The sequence below is a fragment of the Anarrhichthys ocellatus genome, unplaced genomic scaffold (assembly GCF_004355925.1).
Source record: "Anarrhichthys ocellatus isolate YVR2014 unplaced genomic scaffold, GSC_Weel_1.0 scaffold40, whole genome shotgun sequence".
NCBI classification, from domain to species: Eukaryota; Metazoa; Chordata; class Actinopteri; order Perciformes; family Anarhichadidae; genus Anarrhichthys; species Anarrhichthys ocellatus.
In genome coordinates, this window is record NW_022280070.1 from 979,718 (window position 1) to 988,129 (window position 8,412).

The following is an 8,412-nucleotide window of genomic DNA, read 5'->3' on the forward strand; positions in this document are numbered from 1 at the left end:
CTAATATTTAAATTTGTTTGATGATCTGAAACATTTAAGTGTGACAAACATGCAAAAAAATAAGAAATCAGGAAGGGGGCAAACACTTTTTCACACAACTGTATATTTATATATCGCGTCGCCACTAATCATTTATTTTTCTTCGTTGTGTGTCTCTGTGACTAAGCATGGCAACATAAATAACCGGTACTCTCAGTTCTGGGCACGTAATCCTTCCTCTTGTCGGAGCTGGCACTGATGGTGCGACAGGGACTGATGGATGCAGAGGCAGCTTATTGGCAAGGACAGCTTGCATGCCAGCATCAACACCATCGTTGATCCCCGGATAATACGGTTGGATACTCACTCTTAGATACCACAACACACACATGCACACACACACACACACACACACACACACAAACACACAGATAGACACATGCAGCTGAATCACACTCGCTCACCCACATGCTGAAACAGCATTTCAGCTGGAGCAGTTGTGCTATTGATCTCCCTTTATTGGGTCATGCCCTGCCTTTGGTCTTTCCTCTGAGACAACTTTCTTTATCACTGATGGCGTGTGTGTGTCACTTTGTCTGTGTGAATGTGCATACGTTTAGTTTCAAGTAGTGTGTCTCATTTGAAATCCCAGCTCTTCTACTGTATCTGCAGGCAGCCATTTCATTTCCCTTTTCCAGGATGAACAAAATCCACATTTGATGCCAAATGCTTTGAGTCGAAGTTGCTCGTCTTGTTTGTGTGCTATAAATACCCCCCCTTACTAAATTACATTTGTTTACAATGGAGCACGCAATTTCTCAGTTTGTCTAACCACATGTGAGGGAGATTGACTCCTCTCTCTGTGTCTAATGAATTTCCTCCTACAGGACTAATGTCATTAAGGATAGGTAAGGGATGAAGCTAATGCAATCAAATCCTTGCAGTAATTACAGCTATCCCCAGCCAGGCCCAGATACGCCACAGCGATGAAAAGAAGCAGCTCATTAGGAGTGCTTGTAAGCAATACAGCGCCGGCATCAATGGAAGCGCCTTCCTCCGTTGAAGGTGTCGTGAGGTAGATTCAGTGAGTGGAAAGCACATGAGATGGGTTGAATCTGGCGGCGCAAAATGTAGCAAAGTTTTATGGTTTTTAATTGTGCAGGAGGACCTGTCAGTGTCTTCGTGCAACATCTTACTCTCCCATTCTGAAAGTCTGTGTTTAGTTTGCAGCATGAACAGAGGAGGAGGAGGAGGGGGTGTGAGGTGATAGCTGTATAGGTTCATTCCATTTCGTTATTTTTGCATCTTCGTTTCCCTCACTTGTGTCTCTTCCTCGCGTCTTAGCTGAGATGCGAGGGCAAAGGAATCCTCAGTTGGGAAACGGGACATAGTCAGTTCACTCAAGTGCTTCTTTAAGCAACGTCATTTACTTATGGCGTGTGCACAGCTGTGTCACCTGTCACTGGGCTTAATTCAAAGGAAATCCTACATAGACTCTCTTGTTATTCATGGGATTAAATGTACTTTACAGGACATCATCTTTTAAGCAAAATATGTACATGAATGCAAATTATTCAAAAGTGCGTTTGGGTGGAAACCAGCCCAATCTAAGGGTTATTCAACACTGAGTATAGGTGTGGCTGCTAGGGGCTCTCATGATAATGGATAACAGACCAAAACATAGGGGCAAAAATGTTGAAATTAAATTTATACTGCATATAATTATATCATTCATAATTGTAGATATGACAGATTTAAAGCAGAGCACTGACTTGTGAGGTGATGTGCTGTCCAAACCAGAGCTGCCTCTCTGTTGTCTGCAGAGTGCATGTAATACCTGTTTGTCACACAAGCTGTGTGGGAAAATCGCATGGTTTTCACTGGAGCTTGTATGGACACTGAGGATTGCTATTGGAACGTATTAGACAATAATTGCATTGGTGTTTAGAGAAGGAGATGAGTTGATAGAAGCACATCATTCTTACTTAGCTTATTTTATCATTTTAATTTTATGCAGGATTAGAGTCTCTTATCTGAAAGCAAACATCCATCTACCCTCCCTGCAAAATCTGTGTCCTGTCAGCTCTGAATTAATGCCGTTCCCCAGACCTCTGACAGAGCAAACAACACCGTCTGTATCTCGACACTGATACGGCTGCCTGTAAATTTATGGTCAATATAAACTCGGGGTAAAGACTTTCCTCTGGGATGCTGGACGGAAGTTGTCCTGCGTCAGTTAGAGTAAAAGTGGAAGCCAGTGCTAGTCAGTACTAATAATTCTGAAAGATTCTCTGAATGTTTTAGCCAGCGGTGGCAAATGTCCTTGTTGCTTCTTCTCAATCTGGTCATCAGAATACCTCGGCATACGCCAAGCACTCTCAAAGTGCCAACTTTTCGTGCCAAAGGCTGCCTCTTGCAATGAAGACAAACACAACATGTTGTTCAGATGTTACAGATTGAGTCACATGTTTGCTGAAGAAGGCAGAAACTGACAAGCGGTTAACAGCACTGGCACATTTACATTTTACTCAAAGCACACAAAATAAAAACCTCCTAGATAGGACTTTGGCATTCAACATGTTTACCCTGCAGAATGAAGTTTTGTGTCTCTTCCTCTGAATGTGCAGTTTGTGTGTGTGCGTGTGTGTGTGTGCATGTTGTGGCTGAGCCTGGGTTTGCCCATGTCTAAGTATATCTAGTGTTGTATGGAACCTCTCCCAGTGTCTGTGGTTACTCCTACAGTTCCGCAGTTGAGTTTGTGGCGAAATGTGAACAAGGCGAATCTGGGCCCGTTTTCCTGCATTTAACTAACTTTAGCACGCTTGTGGCAGATGGATGTTTGAATAGTAGTGCAAAAACTGGACTGGTCTGTTTTTTTGTGGTTGAAAAATGAATAGGGACCAACCGGACGGAGTCGGCAGTGCAGTGGGTGTTGTGTGCCTTTTTGTAGATTGTGAAACCTGGTGTCCATGAAGGGAAGTCCAATAAAATATGTAGTATAATAATAATAACACAGTGGGGAGAGACAGGGCACACAGCGAGCACTTGTGAGAGGCAACATTCAAGGGAAATCAAACGTAGTAAATAGTTATAGTCACAATGCAAACATTTTATCAAGGTTTTTTTGGCAGGGGCTTTTTAGGGGATGAATAATACCCCTGTGACTGAATTGTTGCTGATGTGCTAATACTGTGTAACCCATTTGATCCTTTGTCTAATAAAACCTAGAGTGAATATGTCGCAGACACCTTAGTAGACTGAGGCACTTAAAGATATTCATGCAGTTGATCACTAACAATTCTGGGGTTAGACATATGATTTTTTTTATATTTCGATAAGTTCAATAAAGTTGAAGTTGATGTTGCCAAACAGCAATATGCATATGATTACATGCAGATAAGCAGATGTTTCCCCTCCTCCTATGATAGATGTACTCTTAAATAACTCATTCACCACATTCATAAGGCTCCATTCATACCATCTTTTCTGCATATGCTCCATCAAGTACCACCCTAACCCAGCCAGAAGATTGCCCTTTCTATATATTTCTTTTCATTGTTTTTTTTTTTGTCAAAACAGTTATTCTGCATAATTTATTACCCCAAAAGGTGCTTTGCAATTTTGTACAATTCATATAAGACGTTATACATGATTAGGCTATTGAGCATGATGTCATCCTTTGAAACAACAAGCATGCACGCTTGCACATGCAACCACAGACATTGTGTTTGCGCTCACACACACAACCACGTTCAAAGAGTGAGAAAAGAGAGTCTGTCTTTCACACAATTTCAGACCATCCGGCACAACATTAATAGCTGCTCCCTGGTGGCTGCATGTTGCTGCTGTGAAAATATTTCAGACTGAGAACAAGCAAAGAAGTCAGGGGTGAAGAATACAGACATGCACGCTGTGTATGTGAGAGAAAGAGGGCGAAATGTAACTGCTTGTTGACCGTGTGCTCAGCGTGGAAGAGGAAAACAGCATAAGAGGTTGAACAGCAAACTCCAACAGTCATAGGGGGGAGGTGATGAATAAAGCCCAGCTAGAGTCAGTTGACCTGGGACAGGATGGACACAGTCCTGGCGGTAGACTTCAGGTATCAAACTATTTAATCCAAATTTTAACCCATTAATGATGAGTTTTTAAGTGAGCTAATTGAGCTTTGTTGCAGTGCAGTTTCTATCATCCGAAAGAAAGACAATGCTTGCTCTACTTGTAGATGAATACTACACTCGACTCTAATTTGCTCCAAATACATCAACCATAAAGCACCCCACAATGTGTGTTTGCATTGGACTGGGTGTAATTTCCTAAACTAGTGTACATTTATCTACATAAGCTCAAAGCGCAAAACATTCTGGGACGAAATGATCGCTAAAACCTCTGCATATCTTTTCCATCAAGGCGTTTGCACTAGATGGAACAGATATGAACCTTCATTGTACCTGTTTTTCTGAAATGTAAAATTGGTGTCTTGCCCCTTCTAACTCGCCTCTCTCCTTCTCTTTTATGCTCTAAATTCTTGTTCTTTCATCTTTTCTAATACCTTCCGTCTGATTTGTGTCCTAACCTGCACAGGCGTACACTCACATATGCAAGCGCATCCACACGGCAGCTACACAAACAAACGCCTCAAATACAGCCTCAGTGATAGGATCAGTGTGATGCCGTAAATAAATTTCCCCCGGTGAAACACTGACACACTCGTGCACAAGCAAACACACGCACACAAGTAAACACCACACACACACACACACACACACACACACACACACAGACACACTTAATGTGAACAAATGCCCTCCCTGTGTGTTGCCAGAGAGCTGCTGCAAACAAAGATTAGAGAAAACACATCAATTTATTTGCCACTGCTTTTTATTTACTCTCGTTCTGGAGCCGGTGGGGACAGGGCCTGCAAACACCCGGTCCAAGCTTTTCGACTCCAGCCAGCCGCAGTATGGTAGCAACTTCTTTTTCATTAAGCACATAAATAATTCCTGTATAATTACACTCATTAGAGAACCGTAGCCTGGACTTGACATATTCAACATCGATACACTGGACACAAAGACATGGAGCTTCAAAGACCTCGGGCCCGTTCTGTAGTTGTAGCGGGGATGACAGTAATGATACTTTGATGATGCCAATTAAACAAGTGCCTTTATGCTCTCTCCACAAATCACTCTCTCACTTTCCATAGCTGACCTGGTGTAGTGAAATGCCTCCAGCTCTGGTTTATTTTTAGGGAAATTCTGATCTTTACCCACCTAATGCATGTCAGATAGGTAAACCCGCCTACAGTCATATCCCTTACAGGCCTCACTGTCAACACTGCTTAATGGTGAGGAATGCTAACTATTGACATCTTTGCATCTAACTGTTTAGTCAAGGGGCTTTTCCTCAAACTACCTTTTCCTTCCCGCAGGTGAAATCATTTTTACCTCCTCCGAGGCAGTGTATACAGAATAAGTGTGCGTGCTCTGGCTGCTGCGATGCTTGTCGGTTTGATTGGATTTCATTTTTTGTCGATTGCGTTTGTTTATACTGCCAAGGTCAGCCCATGTGTTCTGGGCAGCAGAGGATATATTTAGCCATGTCAAAATGATTATTTCTGCATGTTCCCTGAATATCACTCATTGTTTACAGAATCCAAGGGCAACTCATGTTTGCGGTTGTGCCTGTAACTGTACACACGCATGTGAGGCGTGTGCTAGCATCTTGCTAACAGTTTGTATTGTGTGGTCACGCGACCTGACATGTCCCATTAGCTTGCACTTGACGTCCCCCCTCTTATCAGTGTGATTTAGGAGCTGCTAACATGCGTGCAGTGTTTGCACTGGTCCATCTGGAGGCCAGTTCCTGCCTGCACCAGGAAGAGCCAACTGTGGCCAGGGTGGATGGGTGGTGGTGGTGCTTGTCGCGGTGGGTCGATGGTTAGAGCTGGTTTGAGCTGGGGAAAGTGCTGTAGTATTTCAGGATCAGTGAGCATTGAGCAGCAAACACAAGATAATAAATAGAGTTTTTATTGCTGAGCTGCTATGCCGGTTGAGCCTGGGTCTTTCACCAAGATCACAGCAGTGATTGATGGTTCCCATGTGCCGAAGGGAGGAGGGTGTGCGGTGTAGGCAGAGGGGCACATCAAACAGCGGAAACAGCGGACATGGCCAAGGCCGGCAGAGCCTCCCGCCCTCACTCTCCTCCCCCAGGGTTACCCCCTGACAATCTCCTGTCCTGTGTCAGCCTACAGATCTCTGTGTGCAGACACAGCGTGGGCTCTTGTCTCACACAGCTTCTAGAGCTGGATGAGTCTTTAAACTTTCTGCAGGCTATTCGGTTCAAACACACACACACACACACACACACACACACACACACACACACACACATTACGCACCGGTGAAAGCTGCAAAAACCTCCATGCAGGTGGATTCACAGCCACCGGACACACAAGTTGCACATCCCGTTCACTCTCCAGGTACCTGACACTTCAGGGTGTAGCACACCCAGAGTGTTGGGTGGTAGAAATATCCTCATGGCATACATTTGTGTCTCCCTCCAACAGCTCTGCTGTACCAGCAATGGACATGATGGAAAAAGAATTGAGTTGGTCTTTAGTATTTGTATATGTAATCTAATTGAGCAACCCTCTAAAGCCCTAAAGGCTCCAAATCAGAAGTAGGCAGATTTATAACATTAAACATTCATTACTAAATCACTAAGCGACAATTGAAGTTACAGAAACACGTTTAGAGATTATTTAACATTCAAAATGTCTCCTAATCTGTTTCATCAGCCTTCTGTGGGTGTGATTTGATCACATTTGAATATCAGTGACAAAACAAACCGCCATGTGTCACCACATTCTGATTCCAGTGTTACTAAATTCTGATTCGTGCACAAGAGTACGTGACAACACCATTTTTTTTTCATGTCCTGCAATAGATTGAAAATATGAAATCTCTGTTTAAAAAAGCTTTATCGTAGCTCTGTAACAATGCGGCTAACATTCAAAATGCAGATGGTGTAAATATGCAGTAAAGTAAGCTTGATTTCCACCAACTATCACTGCTGGCATCCAAAGATAAATGTACAGTTTTTAATGTGAGAGGATTTTCTCTACGGTAACTCGTGCCATTTCTCGAGATCCACTCTTGAAGGCTAGACACCCTGCTTTTCATCCACCAAAGCATAAGCCGTCTTTGAGATCGTCTTATATATGAGTGTTATAAGAACTGGCTGTTAGTGCAAGGTGATGGAGGACAGAGGCGTGTAATATGCTCTGTATGTTCTGCAGGTCTTCATTGAAGGTTTTTTGTTTTGACAACCATGCTAATTTTTGGGGCGGCTAGCTGTGCAGTTTGGCAGGATTGTGAGAATGTTGCGTGGTTAAGGACCACAGAGATTTTTTTTTATTCGGTGCCAGAGAGCAGCATTGCTCAAAGCTTTTGAGAAAATATCTGATGGGGCCTCTTGAGTGCTCCCAGATTGGCAACGTGAATAGCAGCTTTCATGGAGGCTGCTCGCCCTAATGTGTTTTTGAGCACTGTGTGTGTGTGTGTGTGTGTGTGCGTGCGTGTGAGTTTTCATGCATGTATGTATGTATGCATCATAGACTGTGTGTGTGTGTGTGGTGGGGGGGGGGGGGGGGGGGGGGGTTAGTTTGTGTGTTTACATAAATAAAGAGGCAGAAAGCCAGCAGCAGAAAGGCACAGCTGGGTATATTTTCCGATGGTGATGTCTCAATCCTTCACAGAGCTACCGTGGACGCACCTTTTCATTTATTTATCGAGACAGTAGCTGCATGTGAAACAAACAGCTCTTCTCTCCTGCTAAAGGCTTCTTCTCCGCCAGAGAGTCCTCCATGGAAAAACAGGTTCAAGCAGATGCCCTTTTTGACAGAAATGTCACTTGGCTTGTTCGTCTCTTTTGATGTCACTATCAGGCTTATTGCTGCCCCATATATCCAGGTGTTCACACGTAATCGCAATACCGCCGTTCTAATTTGAACCTTAATGTCAACAGACATCATCAGAGCTGTTTCATGAACCCCTGGACTCCCAGTTGTTATCCTGTTTGCCAATCTGATTCAGGCACCGCTCGGCTGAGATCCTCCCCAGAGGCAGCGGGGCTGCTGCTGCTGCAGGACTTTGGCGTACAGGGGTGCTCAGGCAGCAAGCAGGCATGCAGTCATCACAAGCGAAGCAGCTTGTCAGAGGGGCCTCACTGGTCCTCAGAGATCCACACTGCGACACTCTGTCTCCCCCAAGTGGTGCGTCATTGCACCCCAGGACCACCACCACTTGGACTTCCCACTGCACAGTGTGATCATGTACACATTTGTGCCCAGTCTGTCTTTTGTTTTCGGATGTCTTCATTTTTAATTTGTGTGTGTGTGTGTGTGTGTGTGTGTGTGTGTGTGTGTGTGTGTGT

At 44.0% G+C, this 8,412-nt stretch overlaps 1 protein-coding gene across 2 annotated transcripts in view; it reads left to right on the forward strand.

The window, feature by feature from the left end:
• The window catches only part of znf385c (zinc finger protein 385C), a 111,236-nt gene that overhangs the window by 29,279 nt on the left and 73,545 nt on the right, over nt 1–8,412 (forward strand). The window lies entirely within an intron of this gene.